The sequence below is a fragment of the Neopsephotus bourkii genome, unplaced genomic scaffold (genome assembly GCF_033783945.1).
Source record: "Neopsephotus bourkii isolate Nb327-2 ecotype Australia unplaced genomic scaffold, CSIRO-AGI_Nbou_v1 NB_1820, whole genome shotgun sequence".
NCBI lineage: Eukaryota > Metazoa > Chordata > Aves > Psittaciformes > Psittacidae > Neopsephotus > Neopsephotus bourkii.
Genome location: NW_026902293.1, coordinates 11,370,831 through 11,392,525, shown reverse-complemented (window position 1 = coordinate 11,392,525; position 21,695 = coordinate 11,370,831). Strand labels below are relative to the sequence as shown.

At 40.1% G+C, this 21,695-nt stretch overlaps 1 protein-coding gene and 1 long non-coding RNA gene across 3 annotated transcripts in view; one reads left to right on the top strand and one right to left on the bottom strand.

The window, feature by feature from the left end:
* Positions 1-21,524, bottom strand: part of PKIA (cAMP-dependent protein kinase inhibitor alpha) — a 47,915-nt gene extending 26,391 nt beyond the window's left edge. The window contains exon 1 of one of the 2 annotated variants that reach the window (XM_061342917.1): positions 21,289-21,524. The gene's annotated coding sequence lies outside the window, so the exon portion shown is untranslated. Of the gene's footprint in view, positions 1-8,189; positions 8,323-21,288 lie in introns of those variants that run through there. The other variant, XM_061342918.1, reaches the window with a different exon arrangement.
* Positions 8,329-12,241, top strand: LOC133206717 (uncharacterized). Its single transcript, XR_009723854.1, has 2 exons — positions 8,329-8,382; positions 10,667-12,241. It is a non-coding gene; the product is annotated as an uncharacterized LOC133206717 (long non-coding RNA).
* Positions 21,525-21,695: the final 171 nt, after the last annotated feature.

The following is a 21,695-nucleotide window of genomic DNA, read 5'->3' as shown; positions in this document are numbered from 1 at the left end:
TAAAGCCAAACGTAATCACATTTTCCCCACAAAAAAAACACCAAAAAAAACTCCATCAAAAGCAAAACCAAAAGCACAAATCACACCACACCACAACACACACAAAACCAACCAAACAAGAAAACCCCAACAATTTTGTTTTCCTACACATACAATTTCACTGCAGAGGACGTGTTCAGATTCTAAGAGTCTGGCAATAAAAAGATGATATTACTTGAAAGCAGGATTAAAATGAAGAGTTGCACGAAAAAACAGCAGTACAGAAAAAGGCAGACACCGTATTCAACTTAGGAGTATAAACAGAAAGAAAGGTATTTTTAAAAACAGACAAATAAATAAAATAGTTACTCCCAGGAGAAACAACCACACCTCTTCCATTCACATACCACCACCACCAAAAAAATGGTTATTACTCAGTGAAGCTTATTTGAAACATCTTCAGTCAACTTTCCAGTTAAATGAAACTTCAAGGAAAAAAAAACACACAAAAAAAATAACAAACCCCAAACCACCAATAAAAAGACCACCACACAAAAAACCTTCCCAGATAAGCTAAACAAAACCACCACCTCTAATTTCATTAAATACAGATGGTGATAACATTACCAACAAAGGCAAACTGTTTTTCTCTGATGATTAAGCATGTAATCAAAACTCCAGAGCTCTAATGTTACCACATAGTTTTTAAGAAGCTGCACAGTCTTAGGTCTTTGAGATGTTACAATAGTAACAATCAACTATTCCAGATTATTTTTGCTCTGTTAAGCTTCATATTAGTTTTGTTTTTCTTCTTCATCCTTATTAATCTTAGGCATTCTAAAACCAACAGTAATAGGGCATAGGAGCTCAAGACAGAACCATGCCTGATGCTAGATAAGGAGAAGGCTCATTTCTTCAAAATGAAAGGCTGATGAGGTACATCTAGAATAATAAGCAGCTTTAAGTCAGCTCATACACTTCATTAACTTACTCTCAATATACTATTGTAAGGCTGAATATGTTTTTCCTTAAAACACTCAGAGACAAAACCATGCCATGTTGTAAGACTATTTCTATTTGCTGTTAAGAAGTTTCAAAAATTGTGTGTTGATCATGGTTAATACCAAATAGATCAGCATAGAATTTACTATCTATAATCCTATGCTAGTCTTATTATAAGAATACAAGAATTAGAAATAAGTAAAAGTATAAACTACAATAGTGCAGGATGATAAAAAAAATACAAATAAAACAAAACAAACAAACCCAAAGGAAATAAAAAAAGGAAAAAAAGAAAAAAGTTTTTTCTCTATTCAGAACAAGTACTTCTTGCTCTCTTTCCTTAACAAGCCTGTGCAGAAAGACTTCAGCCACTGTTGGAAGTGAATACACTGGAGAAGAGGAAGCTGTAGGGTCTCCTAGAACTGCATTAGCAACATTCACAATAAAATAAAACAGACCAAACACTAAAACCCAACAAAAGTAATGAACTTCTACACTCTTTTGATTGATTTCTGTTGTTTCTTTTCCTACACCAGCACAATGTGAATGATATACAGTTATTAAATTAATTTACTTCCCAGAGTTTACATCTAGACCATCAAGTCCAACCACCACTTGTTCAAAGCTAGGCTAACTTCAAACTTCAGTCTGGATGCTCAGGGAATTTTGTGTATCTCCAAGGACAGAGGTTCCCCAGGTGCTCTGGAGAACCTGTACTAATGCTAAACCATGCTACAGCAAAAGTTTTCCTTCCATATAATTGGAATTTCTATCATTGCAACTTGTGACCACAGCCACCTACCCTTTTGTTGTACAACTCCAAGAAAAGCCTACTTGACCTCCAAAACCCTTCCTTGAGCAGTACAGTTAAGTCTTGTAGTGTCTTCTTCACACTGAATAAACACTGTTCCTTCAGTTCCTGCTCATACATCATGTGCTCTTGCCTCAGAATGGCTTTGACCACCTTTGCTAAACTTGAGTTAGTATGTCAATACCCCTTTTGTACCTAGCAGTCCAAATTGCTGCAGTGGCACACTGCTGCCTCATTCAGTTTAAGATCAGGAGAGTCCTAGTGACCAGATCATGAACAGTCTTAGGTGAGGGACAGATGGCATGCACGTAGAAAGAATCTGGCCAGCAGTTCTAGATGCTTATAGTTTTTAGTGAAATAGAAAAGATTATAGTCTTAAATTCAGTCTCCTAAAAGGTACATGTAGTTCCCAGGTATTTTCTTGGCTTAAGAGCCCAGTCTTATTAAAAGCACTGTAGAAGTGAAGCCCACTGGTTAACAGAAATATTGTTTAAATCATGATTAACAAGCTTAAAAAAATTGTCACCACCACCATTTAATCTGTGAAATTCAGCCCTCAACTTACACAGACAACTGAGTGTTGACAAGATGATTCCTTGACATTAGTTTGGCCTACTCTAGACTTAGCTTGTCCCCGATATATAAGTAACTACGTATTTTCCTTTTAATCATACATCTGCATAGAGTTTATAAAATCAGATTTTAGCTCTCGATGAAGCCTGTGTTTAGAATAAAATTGATAGTCCTTTGTAGCCTGGTGCAGTTCAAAACATTATTACAGGCCAAAGCCACTAATCTACAGAAGATTAATCTACAGCATAAATCCTCAAAGGATGAGAGTTCTGACTCGTTATAAAGCAATCTGCCCTCTCAGCTTGTGGTCTCAGGTAGACTACAGATACCTGCTTACAGGTCTAAAACACAGGCAGACTGTCTGCATGATGCAGGCGCTGAAAGATCCAACTGTGAGATCAAGACAGCATGTTTTAAATTACAGTCTGTGTAATTAGGCACAGTAAAGGCCACCTTCTCTTCTGGAGAAAGACCTGTTAATTACTTTGCTGTCTGCCTTCTGCTGCCATTTCTTTTCCTGAAGGACAAGCTGCCCTTTACCTCTTTCCCTTTTCCCTGCACGGACTTCAGAAGCTATTTCACCTTTGGGAAACAGGACCAGTACCTACTTCTCCCCTCCCCAGATACCAATATTCAATTAGTAACATATCCTCTGACAATTTTTAAGCCCAAACCAGTGCTACGGATTGCGTAACCATTAAGATTTGATTAATTAAGATTGAAGAAAGAAGTATAATCTGATATAAAATTAAAGCAGAGTCCTCAAGATACCAGCTTTAATTAACTTTACTGGAAAATGTTCACTGGTTGAATTCTCATCAGATTCTAACCATACAGTCAAAATATTTAATTTCTCAAGAGAAGAAGATTTGCATATTCAACTCCTAAATCTGCAAGAATACACACTCACTGGCCTTCAACTTGATAATCCCTGAAAGAGAAACACTGCTATGTATTTTGCTACTAACACACATATTCTATCTAATAAAATCTTACATACACATCTACAAGCTAGGTAGCATGTCACAGGAGGCAGAACGATGATCTCCATTATAAGCTGACACAGAAGAGAAAGCCTCAGGAATACACAGGGCAAGCAGGCATTAAAGTAAGATCATCCGTTAAAATGAATTTTTGAAGTAGTAGAAGAGTAGTACAAAATTCCATCTGTTAGCAGTGACATTATAATACACATTTGCAGTGAGGTTTCCTCATTACTATACTGCAGTTATGATCTTTTAAAGCTTTTGAGTTAATTTGTTCTTAAACTATGAATTTATAAAGGAAACTAATTAAAAACCCCCCGATAGATTCATATAGCATGAAGCAATCACTTAGACGTATGGTCTCAAGCACAAAGCTGACCTTTGTATTTGTCTTTTCAAAGAAAAGAAGAAAGGGGAGAGTACAAGAACAGGGTGAGCTGGAACTGCTAGAGGCTGAAGACATTCTACAAAGGCAACTCTCACACGGAGTTCTGGCCACAGCACTAAAACCCAAGAAATTTTATAAATTAGGTGGCTTTTTTGTTGTTGTTTTACACTTTTAAAAGCTCTTTCTCAAAGACTCCTTAAGAGAGGTTATTATAATTGGTGGATTTTTTTCCATGTTTTCATCTTGTGTTTCTCATGCCATTTTCAATAATTAATTTGAAAGACCAGTCAGCATCTCTGTCTGCAACTTATACAAGAGTTTTCTCTTCATGCTACTAGATAACATGCATACGGCACAGCTGGCAGTCTTATGTTTCACAGCAGTCAAGTCTTCATTATATCTACTACAAAGGAAGTAGGGAAGATAACGCGACATTAAGCCCCCCTCTTGATTTTTAGGCAACATACTGATGTCTGTAAAAATCCTACCCTGTTATAGATGAAGGAAGGAACTATAATGGGGAACAGTATGTACCAAAGTTCAAAATACAAAAAGACAAATAATAAAACAAAGTTCATATTGTCCAGTAGAAAGAACCAAGACACAATGTAATCACAAGGAATTAATGAGGTGTAAAACATTTAAGTGACCCAAACAAAGTGATGAGTCACTGAGTTTCAGTGTTTCAACAGTTTCATAGTTTTTCAGCAAGAAAGTAATCATTTTGGTGGATTCAATACATAAATTTGCAATAAACATGAAGACAGATGGACTACGTATAAACAGCCAAAAAACCCTAGTCATACACGTCTTTAATATGGCTTGGGAGGACCCTTAATACTCTGTGTGCTGACTTTGAATTCATCCAACAAACATGCTTAGTCTTATGAATAGGTATTTTAGGGTACTGTTGACAAATCTGTTGTATTTAAACAGCATTCTGATTATCAACACTCTTGAGCAAGCAAACTTAATTTGCATTTCTTTGGTTTCACAGTTTCATTTTAAGAGAAAGATTGCATGTTTGTGTGTCAAAGTAAATTATCCATAGAAAAAAAATTTCACTGGTAAAATACAGAAGCTGTACAAAGTCACCTGGCTCGCCAGATATATACAGCTTTTCAGAGTACTTCTGAATTCTCTTTCTACTTTGTACTGAAGGAAAAACTGCTCCCTTGCTTTTGTTCCTTGGTGTAGCAGATGGTCAGGGAGGACAGAGAAAGGTAAGGGAACACAATACAAATATTGCAGACCATTGCACAGACAGAGCAAGAAAGAGAAAACCAGATATTCTTCATCAGATACTCATCAGTATTTTATGAGCAGGTAAGACTTCTAACTATTTCATCTTCCAGAGATCTTTCCACAGTGAACCCAGAAGCAGCTACTTACAGCGTGGGCCAGGACTGATCTAACACATGTTGGGAAGGCATTCATCACAGCTGTGACAGGTATGGAAAAGTTTTAGTGGGTAATACATAGGTATGAGCTTAACACTTCATATGTTTTGCTGTAATTATCTACCGCTATATTGCCTGGCATCTGAAACTAACTAGCAAACATGGCAGGTAACATACAAGAAGTGTTTGGGGTTGGCAGATGTGAAATAGCCTTAATTTCAGTTTTCAGTGAGTAAATCACACTATTAAGCCTATGTCCTTTAGCCAAACTTGTAAACTTTAAAACAGTTAAAGCCAGGGTCTTTTTGATGGGATGTTTTTCATTAACCATCTGTGAGTTGCATTAATTATAGTGCTGCCCTTCAAAGCTACAAGTGAAAGGTGTATCAAATCTATGGTTTCGCCTGGGATTCATGAGATCAGTAATGAAGTTACTATATTTACCCTTTTTTATAAAATATATATTAGCTTTCTTTTAAGTCCTGCAATTTCCTTGCTTTTCCAAAATACCTGAGTTAAGAGTATGGGAGCATAGAAAAAGGAATAGTGAACAGTTTAATTTCAGTGGCACTGTTGAGATTTTTTGGAGCAAGCTGTACTCCACAAAGTAGGATAAACAAATTCCTCTTTTTGGTAGCTTATATAAGCATAGTAACAAAAACACAGGCTAGCAAATTGGTTACAGATGTCATTAGATGAGAAGGGTGCCATAAAAGTTCCACATAAAAAAAACCCCAAAAAACTTCAAAAAAGTTATATAAAAGTCTTCTTTAGAGGGAAAAATATTCTTTCTTGCCTCTGTCTTCTCCTAAGAAGCTTGAGGAAGGAGTCAAAATTATTTCAGTTATTAGATGAAGGATTTGGAGAAGGCTGAGGTTCTGAATGACTTCTTTGCCTCGGTCTTCTCTAGCAAAGGCTCTGACTGTACCACCCAAGTCTTGGAAGGCAGAAGCAGGGACTGTGAGAATGAACACCTTGGGCCCACTGTACGACAGGAATTGGTTCGAGACCATCTTAAAAATCTGAATGTACACAAGTCCATAGGACCTGATGAAATCCATCCACGGGTCCTGAAGGAGCTGGCGAATGAAGTTGCTATGCTGCTGGCCATCATATCTAAAAAATCACTGCAGTCAGGTGAAGTTCCTGATGACTGGAAAAAGGGAAATATAACCCCCATTTTCAAGAAAGGGAAAATGGATGAACCAGGGAATTACAGACCAGTCAGTCTCACCTCTGTGCCTGGCAAAATCTTGGAGCAGATTCTCCTGGAAGGCATGCTAAGGCACATGAAAATCAACAAGGTGCTTGGTGACAGCCAGCAGGGCTTCACTGAGGGGAAATCCTGCCTGACCAATTTGGTGGCCTTTTATGACAGGGCTACAGAACTGATGGACAGGGGTAGAGCAGTTGATGTCATCTACCCGGACTTGTGTAAAGCGTTCAACACCATCCCACATGACATTGTCTCTAAATTGGAGAGACATCAATTTGATGAATGGATAAAGAACTGGCTGGATGGTCGCACACGAAGAGTTGTGGTCAATGGCTCAATGTCCAGCTGGAGACCAGTAATGAGTGGTGACCCTCAGGGATAGGTGCTGGGACTGGTCTTGTTTGACATCTTCATCGCTGACATGGACAGTGGGATTTAGAGTGCCCTCAGCAAGTTTGCCGATGACACCAAGCTGTGCGGTTCGGTTGATACAGTGGAGGGAAGGAATGCCATTCAGAGGGACCCTGACACACTTGTGAGGTGGGCTGATGCCAACCTCATGAAGTTTAACCATGACAAGTGCAAGGTCCTACACCTGGGTCGGAGCAATCCCTGGCACAGCTACAGCCTGGGCAGAGAAGAGATTCAGAGCAGCCCTGCGGAGAAGGACTTGGGGGTGCTGGTCGATGAGAAAATGAACATGAGCCGGCAGTGTGCGCTTGCAGCCCAGAAAGCCAACTGTATCCTGGGCTGCATCAAAAGGAGTGTGACCAGCAGGTCAAAGGAGGTGATCCTGCCCCTCTACTCTGCTCTCATGAGACCTCACCTGGAGTACTGTGTGCAGTTCTGGTGTCCTCAACATAAAAAGGACATGGAACTGTTGGAACAAGTCCAGAGGAGGACCACAAGAATGATCAGGGGACTGGAGCACCTCCCACATGAAGATCAGCTGAGAAAGTTGGGGCTGTTCAGCCTGGAGAAGAGAAGGCTGCGTGGAGACCTCATAGCAGCCTTCCAGTATCTGAAGGGGGCCTATAGTGATGCTGGGGATGGACTCTTCATTAGGGACTGTAGTGATAGGACAAGGGGTAATGGGTTAAAACTTAAACAGGGGAAGTTTAGATTGGATATAAGGAGGAAATTATTTCCTGTTAGGGTGGTGAAGCACTGGAATAGGTTGCCCAGGGAAGCTGTGAATGCTCCATCCCTGGCAGTGTTCAAGGCCAGGCTGGACGAGGCCTTGGGTGATATGGTTTAGTGTGAGGTGTCCCTGCCCATGGCAGGGGGGTTGGAACTTGATGATCTTAAGGTCCTTTCCAACCCGAACGATTCTTTGAAGTATCTTGTCAGAAAGATACTTCACATAGCAAAGACCACAAATGACGAATTGATGATCTACTTTCTGTCTGAAATGGGTTATATGAAGTAAGGCAACTTTAGCTCCCTCAAAGCACCTAGCAGAATGTTGAGACAAACCTCACATGTATACGTACATACTTTTTTTTCTGCTAAAGACTGATGAGAAAGCACCAAGTACATCCTCTTCCAAGCAGCTGTGGAAAAAGAAATTACTTGCCAAAACAAGTATTTTCATCAGAAGGCGAGAGCTAAGCCATATTTTCTGAGACACCTTGCTGGACCTGCTCCAGTAAATAAAAGGGCTATAGTGTTGCTCAGTGCAGGTAGAAGAGTAGCATCTGTCATTTTGAGATGAGAAGAAACTAAAAAATAACCTGAAAAAAAACCCCAAAACCAAACAGCAAAACATGCCCACCAGTGAGACCAAAAAAGAGATCCTGGTTATGTTAAAGTTGAATGTTTCACAAGTACTGACTATGCAGATTTGTCAGGACTGTCAGAAAGAGACCTAGGCATTCCCATTCTCTGCATCACCATTCCAATTTCCATAGAAAGGATGTGTACTTGCACACAGTCCAAGTAGGCGTGGTGCAGATGTTCCAAGTACCCATGATGAGGCACTCAGCTTGGCACTTTAGAGCTTATTCCAGTCTTTGTTTATTCCTCCTGTTTTCAAAGAGGAAAGGATTTTCAGAGGACGACAAAGGATTCTTCAGGAGTAACTTGTTATTGTCAGACACAATTGTGTGCAGATTCCCCCAGTGAAACCAAGCAAATGAGTACAAAAGCTGGAATGAGTTTTCATTATGATCTGCATGAAGCTCACTAAGCAATCAGGATGGAGTGAGACTGAGAAAGTGACCTATGTATTGTTCAAAACCGAACCAAAGCAGAAAAGCAGTTGAAGGAAGATGACTTGAATTATACTTGTGAACACTTATTCCTTTCAGTGGCCAGGCACACCAGCATTCAGCATGGCCTTGCATGCAAACTTATTTATAGAAGCACAAGGATACTCACTTCATTTATGTCTCACCATCAGATGTCATTCATGACATCTTAAATAATCAACAATTCTGGTCAAATAGGTTTTAAACCACACTCAAGGTTAGGAGATGAGACCCTCTTCACAAGCAGCTGATTATAGGGAGGTACATAACAGCCACCTCAACATTTTTTCTTTATCCTCAACCAGGTTCCTTTCGATCTCTTTTTATATACTTGATCACTTGTAAACTGAAGACCTCTGAATCAATGCTTTCAGTAGCTGAAAGGATTTAAAGAATCTTCTCTTCTGATTCCCATCTTACATGTTACCTTTCCACAATTAATGCCTCTTTCTTTAGGTTGCTTTTAGCTTTCAAAGCCTACTCCTGTAGGACAGAAATCCATATTCTTTACTATTTAACCCTTGTGAATCTTTTCATGACTCCCTAAACACCTTTTATTTGATGATACATCAGCTGAGTTGAATATAAACAGTTTCCATGCCAAGTTTAAGATTTTGGCATTAAATGAGCTGGCTAGTTGAGGCGGGAAGTAGGAACCTAAAAGAAAAGCAAAAGAAAGCAAAAACCCCAAGACAGAATCTTTTGTTCCTTAGTTTGTAAGAATAGAGAACAAAGAAGTTCTTACAAACTTTATGCCCAAACTGTAAGATAGAAGCACCTGACTACCACACAAATATACACATGCAGAAAAGAAAAAAGAGAGGAAAAGTTCAGAGTACAGATCATACCTACCTTTCCTTATGGTCACTCAAATTTTGCTTTACTAATCTTTATAAAAGGAACTACTTTTTCCCCCATATTGGTCTCACACTCATTAGTTCCAGAGATTTATTCAGAAGGATCTTCACTAGATCCACCTCCCATTCTTGTGACAGTTAACTCTTATTTATGTTATCATTTCCAACCTAAGCACATCTATGTCTTTACATATTCAAGAATCTCTTAAGACAGCTCTTGGTGAAAACAAAAGCCTAGTATTTTGGCCACTGTTAGTGAGACTCTTAATTACTTTTATAAATTAACACTACCATAGGGAGAATCAACAAAATTAAGATGCTAAATTATGACTTCCCTTGGATTTTCACATCACGTCTTAACAGAAAACAAACACTGTTGAAAGCCTCTAAACTGTTACTATGAAATCCATGATGCTCCCAATTATTTCTGCATATTTGCCTTCCTTGACAAGGCCTTCAAATGTGCTCAGAGAATAGAGATAAATTAGAACACTTCACTGGAACTACCCCTCTCTAAGCAGAGCAGGAATACTCCAGAAAGGGGGTGGAAAGCTGAAATTTTTTCAACAGAGAAAACTACAGATATGGTAAGTGTTCAAGAAGAATGTCACAGAAGCAACAGCAGTTGAAAGATCTCACAGGAAACCTTCCACCATTTTCATCACTTTAAACAGAAAAAAAAGAGACAAATTAACTGAAAACCTGGCCTGCCTCGACAGCAACCCCATCAAGGGAAAGACAGGTAAACTAAAAGGTTTCTAATAGAAGAGTTTATTTTTTTAAACAATATTCGTATTACCTACTGTAAAGTGGCACCTAACCCATACCAATTCCCAGACCAAGTTTTGGACGTGCTCAGGACAAGCTGATAAAAGCCAAAAGTGTACCAAAATCCTTGGCAACAGTTTAACTGTCATACATGAAACTGTTCTAGTGCTCAGGAGCACTCACAGGCAGTGTTTAACTTAAAAGAAGAGTGCAACTCTGATCCTACTGATACCTGTTCCATATAAACAAAATCTCCTCAAAAAAAAACCACCATACTTGTCACCAAAATTCAGACAAAATAGAATTGTGAAAGAAGACACTGAAAAGCAGCCCTGAGAGGAGAATATAATAGATCACTACAAAGTGCAAAGACACAGGCAACTGCTCCTCTCACAAAGAGCTGGATCAAAGAACTTACTTGCCAAAAGCATACTTAGACACCAAAACAAGGTGCACAGGTAGTGCCTGAGGCTCAAAAACCACAGTGTTCAGTTATTAGCTCAGATCACACACCCTGGAAAGCAGAAAAAAAATTAGCATGTTTTTGGTGCTTTTTCCTCCCACTGCATTATGAAATTAATGCAACATATGACTACAGGAAGATTGGCAGGCCTTTGGATACCAATCCCAGAACAATGCTAAAGTTTTATTCTTTCCAGAATTCCACCCTGGAGTTTGCTGAGGAAATGATAAATATTTGTTTAAGGTATGTAATCTGTTAGTCTCCAAAGAAATGAACAAGAGAGTAGTTAAGAACACATATTTATAAAATAGTGTACTACCAAGAGAGACCGAACTATAAACTCAGATTTTACTTACTGACTAAATTCAGCTAAATAAAATGTATTTGCAGAACTTGCAAAAGAATACCTGTGCTGGCTTAGCCAGTTCAAGAAGGCTAGAGGAAGACAGAACAAAAATGCTATCAAAGACTGAGCTTTGAGGATCTAGTAAGCATACAAAAAAACCCCACCATTTGCATAGCGTGTGTTGTACCCTGGAAACACTGCTTAAGAAGAACTGCAGTCTGTAATGGATGAATGGCCTTGAAAAATTGCTTCTATGAGGCACAAAAGCTATAAGAAAGAATTTTCTGCTTAGAAGGAAATGGCATGGTTCAGCTTGCTGCAGCAGTCACCAGGAATCAGTACCTTTTTCTGGAGATTAGCATAAATAACGCCTTGATCTGCAATCTTAACAGCCATACAACTGTGGGAAAACAAGGTTTAGTAACAGCTTTCAGCCCTTGCAAATGTTATCATTGAAAATGGGAGTGCTGTAGAGTGTTTTGAGGTCTTCCATGATGAAAGGTTCTTCATAAGTAATACATTTCCCCAGTATCTAAGAGGATAACAGAAACACATCCTGCTATTTGGTCTGTATAGCAATTGCATAAATATGCAAAGGATACAATTGAGAAGTATGCTCTCCTAGAGCGACAATTAGCTAATGCATCATACCATACAAAATTATCTTCATGCAGTTCCTTCTTCACATGCTAATGAAATCAGTCCCCATTATTAGCTTTTGATATATTAAAAGCCTACTGTTACATGAACACATAATGAATATTAAAGTATTCAGTGAGGAAGTGGTGCTCCATGCTTAAATTTCTTATACAGTATCTGTATTCTGCTGGGTGCATGGCTATCATGTTCATCTTCTATAAATACCCATTCCGACTTTATTAGTTCTGGAGATGCTCTGTGCACATGCTGGGGATGGGTGAAGACTTTGCACCTGGTTTTCATCATTTATCAGTGGGTTTACTTTTGAAAATTCAAGAGAATATTGCCATGGCCCCAGTCAGGCCCTAGGAGTACCACACTAGATATACGAAATTATACTCTAAAAGGACACATAGTGGTGGTGGCATCATTTTTGTACATTCTCACTCAAAGTGAATGACACTGTCATTATACAATTCCTCACTACCTTACATTATAGCTGCCACTCAACAGATCAACACCTGATCCCTCTGCAGGCAAAACACACATCATAACTTCCCCCCCCCAAAAGGCAAAAAAAAAGCTTTCAACAAGGCCTCTCACTATTCAGGATAACTTAGAGGACTCCTTATTCAGGATAAATATTCTGCTTTCAAAAGGTTTTTGTGTTTGTCTAAGACCTGAATGTAAACATTAGTAGCTTTTATATACACAAATACATGATAAAATGGGCTTCACTGACAAAAAGCTGTGGTTTCCTTAAGCTTTTAAGACATGCTATAATCCATTTTGAAAAGCTGTGTCTCTTTCAAGTCATACAGCTTCTATATTCATGCATACTTCATTCACATCTCTTAACACACTTTGACTCCATGAGACTTTATAAATAACAGTTACTTAAAATGCAGCAGTCTATATTTAGTTGATTGTTTGTTGTTGTTTTTAAAGAGTGTCACGTTATGCCTGCCTTTCAGAGTCTACATTTTTTTCCACATGCTCCAATTCTTATATGCATTAATAAATCCTGTTCTCTTATTTTTTGCCTGCCATGTTGGAGCTCACAAACAGTAGCCGAAATCTGTAAAGCTGCCATCATCCCACTAGTTTAAAAAAAGAGTAACACAAAACAAAGGCTTATGACTGAATCTCTCTAGCTCTATAAGGCTACACTCTACAGTTTGCTTTTTCTTACATTTAAGACATTTTTTTTTTATATCCAGCTATCAGCTTATAATGTTAATGGCACCAGTTTTTTCCAGTCATACAAATGTATTATTGTACTTATCTTACAATGCAAATGAAGTTAACATGGACATAAGAGTTTTGTCCAAATGAAACATGTAATTAGTAACTGGAGAAAAACAAAACAAAAACCAAAACAACAAAAAAACAAACAAACAAAAAATAACAACAAAAAAAGCATAGTACAAAAAAAAAAAAAAAAGGAATGTAACAAATAGGAATTATCATGCTAGTAAACAGAGTTCCTAAGTTCTGACCACTGCACATGAGAAATACATTTGCAAGAAGTACGTAAAAAAGTGACAACAAATGGAGTATGGAACAGAGTCCATACATGCAGAAAGAATAAATACACCAAGACAACTCCATTCCTGAGGAAAAAAACAGAGAATGTAATAAGATACATGAAAACATGACTTATGAGAAACTGAAAAGGAAATGATTATTTAACATTTCTAACATCGTGACAATAAAAAGTGCCCCAAATGAAATCATTAGGCAACAAATTTTAAGGCAAAACAAAAAGACTTACTTCCTTACACTCCACATGTATTGAATCATACAAGTTGTGGAAGCTGGGACTACAAATCAGATCAACCAAACACATTCAGTGAGAACACAATGCCCCCTGTGATGAAATGTAATAGTGCAAACATTACTTCATGCTCACAAAACTAAATCAATGATGAGCACCAAACACCAGGAGACTGCATCAAAAGTTGATTACTCAATTTAATTTATACATTACTTTTTTAAGCATCCTGTCCTGGAATTTTGCAAGTGGTCTGACTTTAATAACTGATTTATATTCTTACAGGCTATGTCCACAACATGTCACACAGCTCTTCTGAACAAGATGGGTTTGTCCATTCTATACACTTTGAATGGATATTTGACAGTTACTATTCTACAGTGAACAGCTATTTTTTAATTTACTAGCTGTACTAAACCCAAGCAATGCCATCTGTCATGTACCACAGGGAACAAAATAAAGTCTTCATATGTATTTAATAAAAAAATCCAAACCAAATAAAAAAAAAACCGACCAAAAACCAAAAAACACAAAAGAGAGACACCCGCCCTAATAGTTCCAAAGAGCTTTTGGCAAACCTTACATTATAAAAACATGAAAATGTGTCTTTTTTTTTTTTTTAACAGTGTATAGTAGTGTTTTCTCAGAACTTACTAGGAAAATACTGATATAAAAAAAATTTCTATGCCTTAAGCAAGCACCTTGGGAAGTTTAGAAGTAGCAGTGTTTATCCTGACTGCCCTTTTAAATTGACATCTCACTGAAGTGACAATGATAGCAAACTGCCACTTAACATCAAGAATTTTTGTCGGTACACTTGTGGACAGATGATTTCAAAGTAGAAACACATTCTTAATTCCTACTTTAATCAGGTTAGACAAAACAGAATTATAGAACCATAGAACAGTTAGGGTTGGAAAGGACCTTAAGGTCACCTAGTTGCAACCCCCTGTGCCATGGGCAGGGACATCTCGCTCTAAACCCTGTCACCCAAGACTCTGTCCAACCTGGACTTGAACAATGCCATGAAACATTCACAACTTCCCGAGGCAACCCATTCCAGTGCCTCACCACCCTAACAGGAAAGAATTTCCTCCTTATACCCAATCTAAACTTCTCCTGTTTAACATGTTACCCCTTGTCTTATCACTACAATCCCTAATGAAGAGTCCCTCCCCAGCATCCTTATAGCCCCCCTTCAGATACTGGAAGGTTGCTATGAGGCCTCTATGCAGCCTTCTCTCTCCAGGCTGAACAGCCGCAACTTTCTCGGCCTATCTTCATACAGGAGGTGCTCCAGGTCCCTCATCATTCTCGTGGCCCTCCTCTGGGGCCAACAGTTCTATGCCCTTTTTATCTTGAGGACACCAGAACTGCACAAATACTCCAGGTGAGGTCTCACGAGAGCAGAGTAGAGGGGCAGGATCACCTCCTTTGACCTGCTGGTCACACTCCTTTTCATGCAGCCCAGGATACGGTTGGCTTTCTGGGCTTCGAGCACATACTGTCAGCTCATGTTAAGTTTCTCATCAACCCCCAGTCCTTCTCCACAGGGCTGCTCTGAATCTCTTCTCTGCCCAACCTGTAGCTGTGTCTGGGATTGCTCCGACCCACGTATAGGACCTTGCACTTGGCATGGTTAAACTTCATGAGGTTGGCATCAGCCCACCTCACAAGCGTGTCAAGGTCCCTCTGGATGGCATTCCTTCCCTCCAGCATGTCAACCGAACCGCACAGCTTGGTGTCATCGGCAAACTTGCTGAGGGCGCACTCAATCCCACTGTCCATGTCAGCGATGAAGATGTTAAACAAGACCGGTCCCAACACCCATCCCTGAGGGACACCACTCTCTACTGGTCTCCAGCTGGACACTGAGCCATTGACCACAACTCTTTGTGTGCAGCCATCCACCCAGTTCTTTATCCACCGAGTCATCCATTCATCAAATTGATGTCTCTCCAATTTAGAGACAAGGATGTCATGTGGGACAGTGTCGAACGCTTTACACAAGTCCGGGTAGATGACATCAACTGCTCTACCCCTGTCCATCAGTTCTGTAGCCCCGTCATAAAAGGCCACCAAATTGGTCAGGCAGGATTTCCCCTTAGTGAAGCCCTGATGGCTGTCACCAAGCACCTTGTTGATTTTTATGTGCCCTAGCATGCCTTCCAGGAGAACCTGCTCCAAGATTTTGCCAGGCACAGAGGTGAGACTGACTGGTCTGTAATTCCCTGGTTCATCCATTTTCCCCTTCTTGAAAATGGGGCTTATATTTCCCTTTTTCCAGTCGTTGGGAACTTCACCTGACTGCCATGATTTTTTAGATATGATGGCCAGCATCATAGCAATTTCATTCGCCAGCTCCTTCAGGACCCGTGGATTGATTTCATCAGGTCCCATGGACTTGGGTGATGTGGTCAGAGCATTTGCCAGTGAAGACTGAGGCGAAGAAGTCATTCAGAACCTCAGCCTCCTCCAAATCTCCAATAAATTATTAATGAATAAATTAATCTATCAAAGGCAGCTTTGGAAATTTCCAGAACAGAATTATGAGACAGAACTCTAGAAATTCTTTAAAAGCAAAGTTGAGAATCCAAGTCCTTCATTAGACTGTATGAAGAAAACTGGGAATTGATGGAACATCTGGTGAAGTAAACATGGTTTAGTCACTTTAGAACTGATTTTTCCCATGAAAAAAAAAGACATAAAAAATAATTTTATATATATATAAAATAGAAGACAACTTGTGTTGAAGGCTATTATTTCCTTTCCCTTGCCTTGCAGTGTAGCAATTCTGCTTTTGAGTCTTGGCCTGAAGGAGTTCACACTAACTGAGTTCAAGCCTTCTCTGTGTAGAGAATCTGTGCACTCATGGTTTTTGTAGTTCTTCAGGTTGATCAGCTGTACATGTAGCAGCAGTTATTTTCACTGAACATCTTGTGAGGGATTCACTAACAGCTTTCTCATTAAGCATCATAGCTTTGACTCTCCTGTGAAGTTTACTTCTACCTATGAAAAATCAATCAACAGAGATGCTGAACAGGAACCACTTTAAGGCTGCTACTGCTAAAGTAATAATATCCTTTACCAATATGCTCCACAGTATTTTAAGTGAGGTTTAACATGTACTATAAACAGTATCATGGAAGGACCATTAATAAGTAGCTGTGCTATTCTAAAACAACAGGTGGTGAGATCGTTTCACCACAGTTATGTGCTCACCATATGTGTGTGGAAATTCTGTAGGTGGTAGAAGGCAAATGAGTGAATAGTTAGCAAATATATATATTATATAATATATATAATTACATAGATATATTAAGATGTATATGATCTCATTAAAGCTGCAGCACATTTTACAGGCTAGAAAACAGCTACCAAGATAACTTCTGATATAACTTTGGGTCTGTAGGAATAGTTGCAAGAGCAAAGATGTGACAAAAAAACCACAGCTTAAGTAAGAAACTAATATTATATGTTGGAGTTAGACCTATTTGCCTATTATATCTGATGAATTACTTGGACATTAGTGCAGAAAGGGATGCACAATTGTGCAAAGACCAGCCAGCTGTTTTAAAACACTTCTGGACAAAGGGCAGGCTAAATTTCCCATGAGTCCTGTAAAGCCAAATAACAGTAACATACCCAATTTTAAAATTCACCTTAATAAAGGTTAGAAAAAAACCCACAAACGCTACTGGAGAGAAATACACGCTGGCTGGCACAGAAATTCTTCCACTGCAGCTCTTCTGCCGAGTTGATATTTTATATTTGGTTCACCCACAGAAGAAGGGGAGAGATACCCTGGAATCATCTTACCACCACAGAAATGCAACCAGCTCAGAAACGCAGCTTATTTTCAGTATGTTAGGGAGGACATATAATCCTACTATAGCTTATTCATTCTACGGTAAGAATTAAGGGAAGAAAAATGAATTTATATGATCTGGCTTTGGCTGGTACATTTGCACCAACTCTCTTATGAAAGTCCATTTTATGTTACTTTCTCCACTGATATGTTTGTATTTAAAGACATATATCCAGGGATATACACTGGAAGCACAGAGTTCTTGTACAATCTGATTCTTTCTTTTATAATGGTGTTTTAATAGACTCATTTTGTGAGAGTATATAATGTGAAGACTTTCTTGAAACTAGCCTCTCAATACATCATGAAACTAATAAATATAAATGGATTCATGCTTGTGTCACTGTCACATGCAGTCCTCTTCAAAAAGAAGGCTTGAATCAGTTTGCCTTTGCAATAAGCATACACAAACTCTGTACTTCTCTCTCCATATTTCAGATATTAAACTCAAGTGCTCATTACCTGGGTTGTGAAGTGCTGACTTATTTGACTGGGTTGAATTCAAGATGAAAATATACTCAATGTCTGCCTTGTTCCCACCACTGATCTATTATAAATGGAAAAAACTGTCAGTTCTCCTTAGCAATTGCTACCTTTGCAATTGACTGGCCACTCACATAAAGATCTTTTACTGACAGTAATTAGAGTCCAACATGAAATCCATTTGTGTAGTAGGAGAAAAAGTATTCCTGACTTTTATTTCTCATGTGGAATTTTTTTCTCACCTAGAAACATTATCTACTGCATATAAAGGGCATGCATTTGGAAAGTGTCAATGTTATTTGTTCGTCAGAGGAAAAATTTTCATCACTACTGTTAACATATTTTTGATTGTTTGCACATGCTAAAGTACATTGTTTTAAATTCACTCTGTATTATCCATCCACTCCCACCCTGCTCAAGCCTTTCTTTAAAGAATTACTAGTTTAGGGAAAATAATCCAACTCAAAGCCTAGTAACAATATAACTGAAAAACTACATGGTTGCTCTGGAATCTGGTTATTTCAGTTAGTCCAAAAAGCACATAGAAGCACCAGCTCTAAACATTCTCATATAGGAAACATATTAACCAAACTATTTAATTTCAGCCCTTGGAAAGGGACACAAGTGGAGTAAAACCTCTGCAACTGCAAGTGTGTTCAAGGTGACTGGGGTTTCCAGTTTGCTCTAAGGAAATAAGCCTTTTTGCAATCATACCCATCTGGCCTTCACTCCTAAATTTGGTCAAATAAACCTGCTAGTTCAAAAGCTGACTGAAGCCTAGAAATCTCAAATTAAGCTCTTACAAATTTAAAGAACTAACCCAGATAAAGAGTTCCAAAATAGCAGACCCTCTGAGGAAAAGGCAGCTAAATCTCAGCTGCTACCCAGCCTGCCTGGCATCACCAGCTGGCCAACTAGGCTGTTCTTCCAGTACCTGGGCTGTTGCCCCAGATCAACCACAATAAAGATGCTTCTCATTTCTTGGAAGAGGCATTGAAGTCACAGTAACAGAAGGAGGAAGAAGAGTTTGGAAGAGAAGTCTGCAGGAAGTAGATTTACATCAGTTACACCACTGAACTAAATTCACACTGATAATTAGATATACATTTTTTCTATGGGCACAGGCACATGCACTCTTTCATTTTACATGACTACACCACCTGAATTTGCAGTACACAGAAGATAAAACCAAAAGCAATTAAAGTTTTCCATGTCAAACCAATCAGATGTACATTCACACCTATGATAATGTATGGCTCTTGGGCAGATACTTCTTCATCCCTGACACCACACTGCTTTAAAACATACTAACAGTCTTCAATACATTTTTTTAAAGTTTGCAAGGAAGCACAAACAGCCAAACTTATTGTGCTAACTGCTGTCAACATTAGCAAGTTCTAATACTATGCTGTTTGCAACAGGAGACCATTACTTGATGCTCTTTTCAGTGAGGAAATGGACTTTCTATAGAATGGGTGGACTAATCCAAGAAGCATCTGAACTCAGCTACATGTTTGGGGTTTTTTTGTTTGCTCGTTTTAGCTTTGGATTTTTTTGGTCTTGCTTATTTTCCCCCAGCCACAGGCAATTAGAGGAGAAATCGGCAAATGACTACAATACTGCAACAGCTGAGCAAGCCAGCCATGCTCTTTTCTTTCTAAAAAAGAAAGGAAGAAGCAGTAGACATACCACAACTCAGACTCCCAAGTCTTTTACAAGAACAAAGTAAATGTTTGGTAGATGAAACAAGACAGCTTTGATGGAATGAGGTTTTGTGTTTTTTTTTTTTTTCTAGCTTGAAATGCATACATTGGATGTGCTACAGAGTGCTTAAAAGGGAAAAGTTTATTTGGGGTCATAGTTAATGACTGTTCTTCAGAGCAGAGATTTGTCTGTTGAACTGATTTTCTGACACCACAATTCACCAGTTATGCTCTGTTTCAGCCTTATGAAGCCTCAATTGTCTTTTATACACATTTCCCATCTCTGTTGCCATTCATTCAACTTCTCTGTACCCTGCAACAGTACTGACACAAATACATGTATTTAAACATGTCCCAGAAATGACAATAGATCGACCACCTGTTACCTCCCTAAGTATTGCCCCTATCACTCTAGCACCATGACCAGAGGCTTCAACCACAAATGGGAATCCCACAACTGTAACGAGCTGCTCTGTGAACACACGGGATAACAGGATCTTTTAAGATAAACATACATGTAAATAGATATTGAATAAGATAACCTTCAGGTTCCAATATCCTACTTCTTTTTTTTTTTTTTTCATTAAGAACAGATTAACATTCTGTCCTTTTCCTCCAAGAGGCACAATCATTGTTTTTGCTTCCAAACCACATAGAACCATTAACCATTACTACATGCTGATAGCACCCATTGTAATGATCTGCCTCTGCATGATAACCCCAGTCTCCCGCATTGAAATGCCTGCTTTAGACCAACCTTTTTTAGAGCAGAACAAAGGGAAAACAGAACCAAAAATCATCAACAGACAAAAACACAGGCCAGACAGATTTTTTTCCCTTCTACACTAATCCAAAAGATTCATCTAATGTCAATACCTGTGTACATACCACAAATCATGTGCAATCTCAATGGCCAAGCTAAAATGCTGCATGTACTCATTTTTCCACGTCTACAGGTGATATGATGGAAGACCAGCTCACTAATTCTTCTATTTCGCAAACAAAGGCATTTTAATTGATAGTTCGTCCCAAGCCTTGTGCTAGATGGTAAAAACGGAAAAAGGGAAAAATCACAGACAGAAGTCCCCGAAAAAGTCGACAGAATCCATTTTGGTTCTGCAACTTCATCATTCCCTTTAGCGAAGCGATTTCCAAATCCAGGAATGTAAATGAGGCGACAACCTTCTTTGGTTGTGCTCCCCTGAAGCCCTTCTGCCCTAAGATGTCTTCCCGCCACCTGAGGAGCGCGCGCCGGACTAGAGAGAGTGGGAGGGGAGCGGGTGCACGGCCCTCCACCTGTCGCAGCGCTGCACACTCCTCCCCTGCTTCCGCGCCCGTCCTGTGCCGTGCCACACCACAAACAAAATGCCTCCTCCACGCCACTGAATCCCTCCCGACAAGGACAAGAAAAGCAGCTCGGGATGCCGAGCAGAGCGCTGGCACGGAGCCACCGCGCACCCTGGCAGTGAAAGATAAAACGCAACACTGGCGCTTCTGAGAGGGCAGCCTTTCTGCTTCTGGAGGGAGCCACAAAAGGAGAAAGGAGGAAGAAGCTACATACCTCAGCACAGCTCCAGACCCTTCCTGCGAGCATGCAGCACGGCCGCTATTTCCCGAGCGGTTAGCCCGGCCCGGCGGGGCCTTCCCCGCGCTCGCAGCGGGCGGGCAGCCGGGCAAGCCGAAGCGGCAGGCTCGCAGCGGCAGCACCGCGGCTCTCCAACCGGGCAGCGCCGCAGCGCACGCCACCCGCCCCCGCGGCTCGGCCTCGGCAGTTCCCGCTTACCTTTCAGGGACCGACTCAGCGCATCTTCCTCCCTCTCTCCCTTCCTCCGTCCGTCCCACAGCGCTGCCAGTGGCGGCCCGGAGTCCCCGGGCTCGGCGGAGCGCGGTGCCCGGCGCTATACCCCCTCAACCAGCAACAGCTCGCGCTGTCACCTCACCCCCACATCCCGCCGGCTGCAGCTGCTGCTCCTAAATTCACAGCGCTCTGGCGGCATGAAGTCATCCTCCCCGCCCCCTCCCCGGGCCGCCGCACTCTGCTCCCGCCGCGGAGGGGGAGACAGCCCCTCCGCCCGGCCGCTCGAGCGCCGCGAGATCTTGGCGCTCCACCTTCTCCAGAGGGGCCGGCATTTCCACAGCTTTACACGCACCCCGCTGCCCGACGGTCTGCGAGGGGTGGCACGGTTCCCC